Genomic DNA, 13,462 nt, shown 5'->3' on the forward strand with positions numbered 1-13,462 from the left:
GGTGAAATTCGGGGCGGGTCCTGTCATAGCCCGTGCATAACGCTTTCTTGCCCTGTGGGACATGTTGGTGATTAGAGCACCTCTGTCGATGGTGTTGATGCGGCCCATGGGCTCAATGTCGGCGATCACAGGTGACGGTTGGCACACCTTGAATTGCTCCAGCTTGCCATCACGGTACAAGGTCATAATGGCCATTTTGAGAGCGTTGCAGCTGTTGGTATTGTGACCGCTGTCCTCGTGGTATTTGTACCACTTGCCGGTGTTTCTTGGCTTTCCTGTTTTTGGGTATTTTCCCGGGGGCGGCGGTGGAATCTGATCTTTGCACTGATTGTATATTTCCTCATACGAGGCTGTGAGGACCGTAAATACTGCATACCGCTGAGAGGACTCCGTATGTTTGTTGCGGTTGTCCCCATGGGATGGGCGGTTTCCCTTGTAGTGTTGGTCCTTCTGTAATTTGTTCTGGTACTGGCCCTGCTACCACTCCCTCTTTTTATCAGTTGGCGGTGAATTGAAGGTTTTGTTAGCGGTCGCCTGCTGACTGGAAGAGGGTTGTGTTGACTTTGCTAGTGCTGCTGGTGGCGGTGGGGATTCTCCATATGTGATGAATTCTGCTTGGGTATGAATGACCGCCTCACTCATGAGGTGGTCGTATACAGCATTTGGATGATTGTAGTTGAGGTGATAGAGGAATGGCCCTTTGAGGAGTCCCTGCTTAAAAGCCGCCGAAGCCATTGTTTTATCAAGATCGCGGCATTGAGATGCTGCCGCCCGCCACCTTGTGACGAATGCCTTCAGTGTTTCCTCCGTACCCTGCCTACCGTTGAATAGTTGGCTTGTATTGTGGTGCCCGGCGGACAGTAGGATGAACCGAGAAAGGAAAGCATGTGACAATGCCTGGAATGAGTCAATGGATCCCGGCGGGCATTCGAAGAACCAATTCATTGCCTCATTGTCCAGCGTTTCGCTGAACAAGTGGCACAGGGTGGCGTCATCGAATCCCTTATTGTTGGTGACCTTCTTGAAGGTGTCCATATGGACGAAGGGGTTAGTCTTACCGCTGTAATGTGACATTTTTGGAGTCTTTGCGTACGCCGGTCTGACGGCTAGCAAAATTGCAGCAGTAAATGGTCCTGGCCTGGACACGAAAAGTGGATTTGAAATTGGCGCTGCTGATTCCGCCCGGATTAACCTTTGTTCCAACTGCTGCATCCTTTCCAGTATTTGAGCGGTTGCATCGCCGGCGGGGCCTAGCCGGGTACTCCGCTGAACTGATCCTCGCCTGGGAGCGGGTGGGTTTCCCTCGGTTCTTGCCCTAGGTCTAGAGTGGTGGGTGTGCAGTGATGACTCTGCCTCCTGTTCCAACATTAGCTGGGGTACAGGGGGCGGCCCCATTCCCGTTAGCTCTGGTGGGCGCAGCGGGACTTGCATATGCACGACTGGTGCTGGTATCAATGCTCCTGTACCAGGTCGGCTGTGCCTGGTGCTCCGTGACTGCTCACTTCGTGCCAGGTTGGCGGTTGCTTCCAGCGTTCTCTTTAGTTCGTCAAAGCGTGACACAAGCGTGGCCACTTGCTTTTGGGCCTCGGCCTTTTCTTTTCGTTCTTGTTCATGCTCTCTGTTTGCTTTGTGAAGATCCGCCAGTGCCAGCTCATATAGAGAGGCGAGGTCTTGGCCTGGCGGGCGGCTGCTACTTGGGTTTGTCTCACCGCCGGGGTTTACCGGGGTGGTGAATAACGCACGATTGATGCCTACCACTGGGTTAGTGGGTTGGGGAATGGCCGACTGGTCTGCCTGCTCTTCAGCGTTTCCCCCGCTACCGTTAGTCATGGTGATTGTGGCGGGATGATCTTTTGTTCAAGACTTCCCACAGACGGCGCCAATGTTAATGCTCAAAGTCCGGCGGTGGCCGATCTTTCGTTTAACATGGGTCCGGTGGGCGGACTGCTACTCTGAGGATTTGATGGCCTCCGCTAGCTGTCACACAAGAGACAGGGCGTCAGAGGGAGACCGCATTGGGCGGTTTTCACTTCTCCGATGCCTAAGTCAGTCAATGTATGTAGGCAGCATAACAATAAATGAGTAGTAAATGCGTAATTAATGAAGACAGAAGAGAGAACCTTTTATAGGTGAGGAAGGAGTTGATCTTCTTCATGTTTTCGATGTGGGACTGATATTCTTCAGTCCCCAGTTTCTGGAGCTTCTGATGCTGTCTTGGCGCGGCGCGAGGCGGCGCGTCAGCTGTGATCTGGGGGCGATCCCGGACTCGGGCGGTAGCCCGCCTGGCTGTGTATCAGCAGGTGACCCCCTTGGTGAGAGTCGGTACCTCTGGCGGTACAATGAGTGTGGCTCATTATAGCTAATTATGCTTGCAAACGTACATGTAGGTACACTCTGCCAATTCATCCCAGCCCGACTCCAAACTTCCTGAGCATAAGGGCAAGTCACAAATAAATGCAAACTGTCTTCGTGCGTATGATCACAAAGAACGCAACCTAACTCACCATTATACCCTTTGGTGCTCAAGCTAGCTCGTGTTGGCAATATCTGACTAGCAATTCTCCAAGCATTGAGTGCTATTTTACCAGGTACTTTTGCATTCCAGATAGTCCTCCAAACTCCTCTTAACGGGTCAACAGGTGTCTTGGGAGTTAAAACCATGCCTAATGCCACATTCCTTGCCACGAAATAGGCACTGTTGGTGGTGAATACTCCCTTCTTATTAAAATGCCAAATCTGTTTGTCCGGCCTAGCTGAGTGACTCAATGGAATGCTCAAAATTAAATCAATATCAGCTGGACAAAAATATCTTTGGAGAAGTACCAAATTCCAATTCCTTGTATGCGGATCAATAAGCTCCATAACAAATTTAGGTGCATCGTGAGCAGGGGGAGATACTGGGCACCTCGGATAGACATCTGGAATCCAATTATGATTCCAAATATCAATCTGGAAACCTGTGCCTACTTGCCATATTAACCCTTGTATGAGTACTTGTCGAGCCTCCAATATGCTGTGCCAAGAGAATGACGGGGCATATCCCAGCTCTGCAATACAATACTCATCATGGGGGTGATATATTGCCTTATAAAGTCTAGCTATCAAAGAGTGCGGCTGCTGAAACAATCTCCAACTCTGTTTCGCTAGCATTGCCAAATTAAACCAATGCAGATTCTTGAACCCCATACCACTAGCCTGTTTGGGAACACACAGCCGTTCCCAAGACCGCCAATGAATCTTGTTCTTTTTTTCCGAGTCACCCCACCAGAAGCCCGCACACAGCTGATGCAAGTCATCACATAGACTCAACGGTAGCTTGTAACAATTCATAACATACATTGGCACTGCTTGTCCCACTGCCTTAATTAAAATCTCTTTACCTGCACCATTTAACAGCTTTGCTCCCCAACTCACAACCTTCTTAGTAAGCTTCTCCTTCAAATAACTAAAAGCTGCAGATTTCTTCTGCCCCACATGAGTTGGTAAACCAAGGTACCTATCATGTTTATCAACTCGCTTCACTCCCAACAACTGGGCTAAAAATTCCTGCCGATCCAAACTCATACCTTTACTGAAAGCGACCTCACTCTTCTAGAGGTTAACCCGTTGTCCTGAGGCTATCTCATAGGTATACAAAATGTTCCGAATTTGTTGACATTCCTCTTCAGTTGCAGTTCCAAACAGAAAGCTATCATCTGCAAAAAGCAAATGGTGTAACACCGGAGCATAAAAATTAATCCGTAACCCCTGTAGCCACCGTTGATTGACAAAGTGCGTGATCAAAGTCGACAATCCTTCTCCACACAGAATAAACAAATATGGAGATAAAGGATCCCCTTGTCGAATGTCCCTAGTGGGTCTAACATAACCCCGCACCTCTCCATTAACCAGAAAAGAGTAGCTGACTGTCTGAATACTAGCCATTACCACTTCCACCCATGCCTCAGTAAAACCTAATCTCAGAAGCATACTTTTTAGGAAACTCCATTCAAGCCTGTCGTAGGCCTTGCTGATATCTAATTTCAAAGAAAAGTGTTCCGCATCAGGCCTCTTCTCATTATGTAAGAAGTGAGCTACCTCCGTTGCAACCAAAGTATTATCAGAGATTAATCGGCCCGGCACAAACACACTTTGTAATGGAGAAATAACCTCGCCCAATAACACTTTGAATCTGTTAGCCAAAACTTTAGAACAAATTCAGTACAGGACATTACATAGAGCAATGGGGCGTAATTCTGTCATATTCTTCAGCTCCTTCGCTTTTGGAATAAGAGTAATATGAGTAAAATTCACCTCCCGAAGAAGATGACCCAAGGTTAAAAACGAACGTACCCATCACACACATCTTTTCCAACTGTACTCCAAAATTTATGATAGAAAAAGGTGACATACCATCAGGTCCAGGAGATTTTGAGGGATGCATTTGAAAAGTCGCCACCCTGATTTCCTCGTCAGTGTATGGGGCTAACAGTGCTTGATTCATTGCAGGCGAAACCTGCCTTGATACTGTTTGTAAAATCAAATTCATGGCAGTCTCATTTGTGCCTTCAGTGGAAAATACGTATCGATAGTAGTCACTGACAACTTTCTCAATCTGAACTGGTTCTGTCATCTAGTTACCAGACTCATCATTCAGCCCTTTAAGATTATTTCGTTGCCTTTTGTTGGATGCCCTGCGATGAAAATTAGCGGTGTTTCTATCCCTCTCTTTTAACCACAGCTCCTTTGATCGTTGGCTCCATATGGTTTCCTCCTGTGTCAACAATTCCTGAAGCTGGACATTTAAATCATGCTTTTCCTGGTTCATGGCCAGATCAAAGGGAGCTTCCAACAACTCATTCAGACGAGCCCTAACTGCTCGCATCTCCGTCTGTCGAAACTAGAACGTGTTTCGCTGCCAAGCATTAAGGCCACTACTAGTTGCTTTAATTTTCTGGCAGAACCGATTCATTGGATCTCCGTCCCCACCATTCTGCCATCCAGTGCGAACCACTCCCTCACACTCTCGATGTTGTGCCCAGAACTGTTCAAAGCAGAAAATCCGTCTTCTCCTGCCCGACTGCAGCAATGGAGCATTGCATATATCAATCAGCAAGGGACTATGGTCCGAGGAGCTGGGATGCAAGTGAGTTGTCGTGGAATGTCCAAACAGCCGACGTAAACCAGCATTCCAAAATGAACGATCTAATCGTTCTTTTGTTTGATAATCGGACCAAGTGTAAGGGCTCCCTCTATACCCCATATCAATCAGCGAACAATCCATCACACATTCACGAAATGCTTGCATTTGCACGAGTCTCCTGTCCCCACCACCAGATTTCTCTGAGCGTTCAAGGATTTCATTAAAATCCCCACAAATCAGCCATGGCAACGATACTTGAGCAGCAAGCCGACGCATTAGTGCCCATGTCTCTCTTCGATCCCCGGTCTGTGCATAGCCATATATACCAGTCAATCTCCATTCATCGGGAGAACCCCATGTCCCAATAGAAACATCAATATGCCTGGTAGAGTAATTACGGACATGTAGAGGTACATCATTCATCCACATCAGTGCGACTCCCCTTGAGGCATCGCTCTTTTCACAAAGACAATTGTCAAAACCCAGCTTTATGCGCAGTGTATCCATCTGCTTTGCATCACATAAAGTTTCTAAGAGAAATAAGATACGTGGCTTCTCCTGCCTTATCAGATCCACCAGCGCTCTACGTCTACAATTCCCCACAATACCACAACAGTTCCAGGCCAAAACCTTGAATGCCATATAGACTCAGGCCACCTCACGCACCACTTGCTTTTACTTCTCAGAACGCCTTCGCTCTGCTAGGGTTTTTTTCTTTAAAATGTAAAAAGATTAGTATGTTTCTTCAAAAAAACTAAGTGACAAGATATTTCCATATTATTTTATTTTAATTCTACAAGAATTCCGTCCCATATTTTTTACAACAGTCCTTTCATCAAACATTCCCCCTCGCTTACTACCAAATAGAAGCAACACATGTTTGATCGGTAACCAGACGGGCCACTCTTAGACCCCATCAGATATGCCAGCATATAGTTTGATATCTCCTTTCTCCATCCCAAGCAAGAGCTGGATCTAATCTTGCCCAAAATCCCTCCAACCATTAGCACCAAGCAGCTTGAGAGTAATACTCGTAAGCAGTCAATCTCATATGGAAAACAAGTATGCGAACCCCACAGGTCTCTCTCTCTCTCTCTCTGGCTCTGTCCTTTTGAATGGTTGTGTGCATTAAATGTGTAGGATTTGTCATATGGTGATATTGTTGAACTTATATATTCATATTAAGGGTATAGTTGAAATTTGCTTTTTAATCACATAATGCTTGAGATTTGGCCTTGAATGAGGTTGTTGTGGCTGTAAGATTGGAACTTGAGCCTAAAATAGCATTTGTATTTTAGATTTGCAAATGACTAGCATAGAGTGGATTGTGTTTACATTTTCAGTTTCAATTGTAGGGGACATGTTTCTAATCTATTCTGGGATATAAAGCACTTTGAACTTAGATGGAATTGATCCTTGAAATAGCAGTTTTGTGGATAGAATACCATTCTAAGAATGGTTGGTCCTGATTCCTGAGATTGAACTTTTTCTTTTTCAGAGTTTGGGTTTAGAGTTTGGTTTTTTAACACTACTACAAAAAGTTAATCACACAACACCAATCACACAACGGAACAGAAATCATATGTTGTATGTTTAAGTAAACTCTATTGTACAACGGTATTAGTGATGTTCCGTTGTGTGAATGTCAACAAAGTGATAACTTTTTCATCAGAACTACATTGCACAACGGAATTAAGTATTGTCCGTTGTCTGAGTTTTAAAAAATTTAGCAGCAGATTTTCCTTCACTCTGCAGTCTTGGTTGCCTCTTGAAACACTGAAATTTGGGCTATCACGTATAACGGTATAACTATTTCTGTTGTGTGATTGAAAAACTGAGCACAAAAATTTGAGGAAGTTTGTTTGAATGTCATCCACTAGGTATGCCAATTGCAAGTTGTAGAAATCAGACAACAGATTTAAGCTATTCTGTTCTGTGAAGTAGGAACATAAGCGGCAACATTTTGAGCCAATATATTGTAGGCGGCATGTTTCCCTCCATGTTTTCACATTTTGATTTTACGAAGTGCACTCATACGACAGTTTGTTAAGTTTCTGTTGTGGGAGTGACTTTGGTAAAATTTTAAGGTTTAATTGCCATACCACATCATGTCTAAAAGAAAAAAACAAAATAAAACAATACGTGCCTCTCGACCCTCTCGACCCTCTCTCTCGACATCTCGACCTTCAGAATAGCTTCTCGATCCTAATTCTCTTTGTCACTGTTCTTCTCTTCACTAACTCCACTCCTAATTGTCTCTCTACCTCTACTCCGATTTACTCTGTCACTGTGTTGCTTGACCTCCGATTTACTCTTATCCCTGAAACCCTAATTCACCAATTAGGGCTCGCTCTTCATCTTTGATTGAAATTGATCTCGTTGGTAGGACGACATCAACGAGAGAAAAAGAGACATAAGCCATAAACACGATGCACTACATGGAGGTGAACACCACTGGCGCCACCAACAAGCTCAATGAGGTCGACATCGAGTCCGGCGAGGTCTTGTACCCCGGCCCCTCAGTAAAGGCGTGAACCAGCAAGATCTACGGCATCTTATCCGCTCAGCTTCTCCTCACCACCGCTATCTGCTTCGTCACCGTTGTCTACACTTCTGTCAAGGTTTGGTTTGGACAATTAAAGTTGTGATTTTTAGGATTGGGTTTTTGATTATGAGGGAGATAGGGCTCTGGGTTTGGAGCAGTTTTGAAATTAGGTTGTTTCTGGTTTTGGGCGGTTGATTGTGGTTTAAATTTGGGTTCTTTGTGATTTGGTCTGTAGGATGAGATGGAAATGGCAAAGGCTAGTGAGGAAGTTGTGGTGGAGAATTCTAATACATGTGAAGAATGTGGTGCTGGTTTCAAGAAACCTGAATATCTCAAGCAGCATATGCAAAGCCATTCTCTTGAGGTATTGTGTTTGTTGGATTTTGTTTGTCTATATAGATTTCATAAGAATTGCTTGATCTTATGAGTTGGGTGTAACTCTTTTGTAGAGAGACACAGCTCATTATATATTTGGTTGTATGAGAATTGCGGAAGGAAAAGTATCTGATTGCCTGATTGGCAGTGAATTTAGTGGCATCTTGTATAAGAGTCTGATGATCCTGCTGATGTTTGATTTCAAAACAGCTGAGATTTTTGTGCTTTTTTGGTTTAAGTTTTTGTAAGTTTTTCATCTATTGAAGATAGAGTTTTTGCAGGAATCAACATGTTTAAGAACTATACCGTTTGGATCACGTGAAGCATTGGATCCCACCAAATCCCACCAAAGAACTCCAAAATGCGAATGTAGCAAATGGGCAGTTTGATAGATACTCTTATGATTCTTTCGGGTGACCTTGTCCAAGTTGTTACAAAAGGTATGCAATTCATGGAATTCCTTGGATCTGCTTCTCACATTGATTTGAGCTCACTACCCTCAATGGCTAGTAAGTCTCAGTCTCTCTCTCTCTTTCTCAAAATGAATTTCTAGCTTCTGTTTTTGAGAGAAACTGAAATTTGATTGATTGGTTAATCTGGAATGTGTTGTAGTCATAGGTACAGCATCAAGGGACGTGTTTATCCAGCGATCCTCTCCGTCAAGAATAACAAAGTCACCGGAAAGGCAAGCTCTCTCTGATCAGTTATCACAAAATTTTGATATAATGGTCATGTTTATGTGTATAAAGTTTGCATTTTTATGGAAGCAGATTCTTTTTCCTTCTAGCTTAGGTCATTAGTTAGTTATGGATGTGATTAGGGAGTTGAAATTGCAGTCAGGTTACTAGCCTCTTCTGTTAACTAGTGCATGTCCAGGAACCAAAATTGTGTACACCAACTCGTGTCCAGTTCATGTGCTACTACTGCCTTATTGCTTATTATGTGGTAAATAGAAAATTTATTATTGCTTTGGTTTCAACTCTTCTTATTTAGTAAGGGACCTGTTTTATTAGCAGTTACTGCCTTAAAGTTGCGTATTAGCTTGATTATTTTGGTTGCTGCACGCATGCATTTGCTGTTTATATGAGAAAAACAATATGCCCGATTCCTCCAACAATTACATGTATTGATGTAAATAGGACAACATTTGCTTTTAATCAAATCAAATATACAAGGCTCCTCCTTCAGTAAGTTATTTCACATTAATAAAAACTCTTAAAAGTATGGGATATGTTTTGAGATAACTTTTGGAATCAGAAGTTTGTCTTTCCTTGTTCAAATTTTACTGCAGCTATGGTTCTTGCATCTAGTATTGAATATTAGTCATGCCTGGTTCATATTTAATGCACATAGGCAGGGTAGACATCTTGGGTTCCATTTTTCTTGTTACGAAGTGGAACTTTTGCGCATCCTTTGTTTTATGCGTAGTTGAATCTTCCAAGATTTTGATAATTTTCATGTTGAGCGAAATCTCTTCAAATATTTTCTTTGTTTTGATCTTTACTGATTGCAAACTTTGTTGTTTTTCCAATAATTTCTGTACTTGAATGGATATAAAACATTGCTGATGCTTTAATGTTATAGGTAGGAGATATTGAAGGTGATGCCCCATTAGCTGAGCAATTGCAAATGTCATCTTCTGATGCATTGCAAGATATGATTAGTGGTGAGGAGCTCTCTTTTATATGGGTCAGCTCAAAACAATGCAGAATCAGCTCAGTTTGTTCACTTTTCGAAGAATGCATTTCCTGTTTATGTTTTAATCTGCTTGATTTGTTCCATACGGGGAATTTTTAATGAAAAAACAGTGAGAGGATCTCTGCCATTGCAGAACGAGATATTGTAAACAGAAAGAGCATTTAAATTTGAATTGAATGCATACGTGCTTTTATGTTCTTTTTATTACATATTTAGCAGTTAAATATGTTATGATTTGGTCTTTGTGTTATGATTCGTCGCTTATTTTATATATATATATATATATATATATATTTTTGGGTACATGCAGAGGTCTTTCTCATTTGCTGTCAGGGATTCTTTGGTTAACGTTGGTCCTTTGAAGGACTTCTCCTATGGGCTAAGGATAAATCCAGATGCAAGTGCTTCTAGAATTGCTAAACAGAGCAATTATGAACTGGTAGCTGATGCACTTACTCCCCCCTTGTTATATACAAGTTTTCCTTGATATGAATAATGGGCTATATGCTTAATCTTAACCGGTTTCGGTAGGCTCCTTCTGGAAATGATTACAATGCCTGCTTCCTTATTTCCTTAATCAGGCAAATTTAGGCCATTTTGGAATTTACTTATCTTTATCTGTTTTTTGTAAATTGGGAAATTTGACATTATGAATGTTGGTATTGTTTTATAAATAGATAACTGTAATTTTTTTTTTTTTTGGGATAAATTTTAGGTGTGCTGTTCAGGTCATGGAAAGAATGGTTCGCTCTATGTTCTTCGTCAGTCAATTCGTCCAGAAATGATTACTGAGGTCGATGGTAGTTTATTTTGGTTGTATATCTTGCTACTTTAGTTAATATCCATTTACAGTAAGAGTTGATCAAATGAAAATGACCATACATTTTGTTTTTGGATTTAACGGGTTACACTAACAGGTTGCAAGGGAATTTGGACCGTTTATGCACGTGGTCATAATGCTGAGTCTTCCGATGATGAGTATCATGCCTTTTTAATTATAAGTCTGGAGGCTTGTATAATGGTCAGTCATCTTCTCTTTTATGATACATTAAACTTGACATGTTCTTTAATTTGTAGGTCGATAAATTTTTGTTGTTCAATTGCATAATGATTAATGAATCATTCAAATGTGCAAACATTTTAAAAATGATAATTATAAGTCACTTGTAAATCCTATTTATATTTTAGAGAAATAAGGTCTTTGGGTTAGGGTCTAGGATGCACGGATACGCCAAAATGCCTACGTATCCCGTACCGATACGGGATACGGGTGCGATACTCCTCGGATACGGCCGGATACGCGTATCCAACGCATCCAGATTTTGATACGCCACGGATACGCTCGTATCTGTATTGGATACGTAAATTAGTAAATAAATAGGATACCCGAGGTTAGATCGGACATTTTCCCCTTAAAAAAAAAAAACAAAACAAAACAAAACAGATCGAATCGAGACCTAATTGAGCCGCACATCTTCAGTCTTGTTCTGATGTTCGCGGCTTCTCTCCAGACGCAATCAAAGCTGAAGCTTCTTCTTCGTATCGCGTCTTGTTCTACTACAGACTTCTCCGGTTCTCTCAAAGGAAACCAGCTGGAGCCTCTTCTTTTGCTTCGGTTTTGTTCTCCTCTTCAGTTCTTCTTGATTGAATTATGGCTTGTGATGGTTTGTGGGTTTTGTGCATCAGATTTGTGGGTTTATGGGTCTGTGCGTCTGATGGTTTATGTGTCTGTGCGTCTGATTGAATTATGGCTTGTGGGTCATTGTGAAGTTCTGATGGTTTATGAATATGATAATGGACTATATTTGTTAATGGCTTGTGAATTGTGAGATGTGTCAATGGTTTGTGAATACTGAATTGTGATATGCATGCAGGCCCCTTTCCATATTCTTGCCACGTCCTTTACCATCATCAGAGACTTTAATAATGACTCATAAACTAGTATTTTGTTTATGTTTCATATGTTTTTTTCTTCTTCTTAATTTATATATAGATACACATATATTTATATATTTATTAAAATATATTTTAATTGACGTATCCTTCCCGTACCCGTATCCTATTACATTTAAGATTTATCGTATCCACGTATCGCACCGTATCGTATCCGGATACTCGTACCCGTATCGGTGCAACTTAGGTTAGGGTGTTGGAGAGGGCTCTCTAGTAGATGTTGTATGAGTAGTATAGATGACCAGATTAATAAAGTACAACCACAGACTGCTCCACTGACATATATATAAACATAATTAGAGTTTGGTATGTAATCACTGACATATTAATCAAGCCTATTGATAAGATCAAGTGTGAACTATATATACAGAATCACTGATTTTGTGCATGTGTATCTCAGAGAGGATGCAAAAGCATTAAAAATGAGGTTTTCAGGTGTCTAGGATCATGTTGGTATTGTAATGGATCATCTACCAAAAGTTACAAACCAGACCTAACTTTCTTTGTTTGTGCTTCAGCCATTTTCTTTTTTTATGCAGAAATATAATGCTGACCCAGCAGCAGAGGCAGCTGCTGCAACTATCCTTGGCATCCAAGTTGGGTGTGGATTCAGGTCTAACATTCCATGTAGGAGATGAATCTTTAGTAGCAAGTATAAGAGAACTTTAGCAGCAAATATTTTTCTCTTGCGACGATTTGATTGTATCATCTTTTGCTATCTTTCAATGTAATTAGTTAGAATGCAGCGGCCATCAAGCTAGCTGGAATGCTTTCTATTTTGGTTTTATGATATGAATGGATACATGAATGCTACCTCTTTTGGTACATTAAATGGTTGAATTAGAGTATTTCGATGCCTAAATCTTATAGTGCATTATTTGTGTGCAAATATTTCAGGTAAAGAACCGAAAATAATCAGACAACAATCAATTACATTATGTTGTAGGAATACGTATATATCGTTAATCACACAACAAATCAATTTTAATCACACAACGATACTTATAAAATTCCGTTGTCTCATAAATACTCACACAACAGAAAAAATAGGTATCAGTTGTCTAATGTTAAATCACACAACGGTCCTTATAAAATTTTGTTGTCTCATCAGTACTCACACAACAGTTGCCATATTTTTCTGTTGTGTGAGAAGTTAACCAACAACAGTGTTTACTTACTTCTGTTGTTTGACCACCATCGAAACAACAATTGAATGTGCCGCATCCAATTTCTGGCATTGGCATCCGCAGAATCGGTGCAACAGTTATAACAGACGTGTTGTGTCTATAATATTCACACAACGGTAACACCGTTGTGTGAATGTGCTCATCACACAACACGGAGATAGACGACAGACATGGTCTAAATCACACAACAGATTTCCACCGTTGTGTGATGCATTTTTTGTAGTAGTGTAATGCTAGTTTGGATACTGAGAGTTTAACCTAAGATATATAGGTGATAAAGTTTAGTTCTTTTTGTTATTCTCTCCTCATTGTCAAATGAGGAAGCTTTACGGTTTGTAAGACTTCAAAGCTTACCGGCCTAAGCTAAAATGTTGTTCTTATTGCAAGCAGCTTTTCTTTTGGTTTAAGGCATTTGAAAGTTTACTTAGCCTAAGCTTAAGATGTTGATTATGTGGTCATATATATATATATCTCTCTCTCTCTCTCTCTATCTCTCTATTTTCGGGTCTCTGTTACCATCAATGCTCTGTGAGTTAATTTTCTCCTAACAACTGACAAACCACAGTATAACCAGGATGTCTT

The 13,462-nt window shown here is 41.4% G+C and overlaps 2 long non-coding RNA genes across 4 annotated transcripts; both read left to right on the forward strand.

Moving 5' to 3' along the window:
* The first annotated feature begins 7,251 nt into the window (after positions 1 to 7,251).
* On the forward strand, positions 7,252 to 8,733 carry LOC112169266. Its single transcript, XR_002924600.2, has 4 exons — positions 7,252 to 7,743; positions 7,903 to 8,031; positions 8,324 to 8,551; positions 8,655 to 8,733. It is a non-coding gene; the product is annotated as an uncharacterized LOC112169266 (long non-coding RNA).
* Positions 8,734 to 9,621: 888 nt separating this feature from the next.
* On the forward strand, positions 9,622 to 12,548 carry LOC112169267. Of its 3 annotated transcripts, XR_002924603.2 has the most exons (5): positions 9,622 to 9,708; positions 10,051 to 10,179; positions 10,456 to 10,533; positions 10,658 to 10,761; positions 12,233 to 12,548. It is a non-coding gene; the product is annotated as an uncharacterized LOC112169267 (long non-coding RNA). The 3 variants fall into 3 exon arrangements; XR_002924602.2 differs by having other exon boundaries at positions 10,051 to 10,533; XR_005802148.1 differs by having other exon boundaries at positions 9,645 to 9,708; positions 10,074 to 10,533.
* The last annotated feature ends 914 nt before the right edge of the window (positions 12,549 to 13,462 follow it).

This window comes from Rosa chinensis, chromosome 6, assembly GCF_002994745.2.
Source record: "Rosa chinensis cultivar Old Blush chromosome 6, RchiOBHm-V2, whole genome shotgun sequence".
In the NCBI taxonomy this organism is placed as follows: Eukaryota; Viridiplantae; Streptophyta; class Magnoliopsida; order Rosales; family Rosaceae; genus Rosa; species Rosa chinensis.